Source organism: Merops nubicus, unplaced genomic scaffold (assembly GCF_000691845.1).
Source record: "Merops nubicus isolate BGI_N331 unplaced genomic scaffold, ASM69184v1 scaffold50838, whole genome shotgun sequence".
NCBI classification, from domain to species: Eukaryota; Metazoa; Chordata; class Aves; order Coraciiformes; family Meropidae; genus Merops; species Merops nubicus.
This window is the reverse complement of record NW_008628686.1, coordinates 24301-24730: the sequence shown is the minus strand read 5'-3', so window position 1 is coordinate 24730 and position 430 is coordinate 24301.

The window sequence follows — 430 nt, the reverse complement described above, 5'->3', positions numbered from 1 at the left end:
CCAAGACCCACACCGAGCTCAGGTACTGTTATACTCCCTCCGTATCTTACGAAATACTTATTTAATGGAATAGTTAGGAAATACACTAAAATTTTAGTTTTGGTATGTTTTAACTGTTACTCTCCTCTGGTTTTAAGTTCTTCATCTTCTACATTTGTTTACTTGTTGAGTACAAAAGAGTCCTAGCTTACCTGATTCATTTACATGTGTCTTGCATTTTTAAAAATAATTGTTATGTACATATTTCTTGGAGTTTTCTCTAAAAAAAATATATTTTCAATAATTTGCTTATAAGCATTTTAAGGTGATATGTAGATACAACCATAAGTGTAGCAATTTAAGCTTAAGCTTTTTTCAGTGTTGATTAAGCTTTTTTCAGTGTTGACCTGTGATAGGACAAGGGGGAATGGGCGCAAATTGGACCTACGGC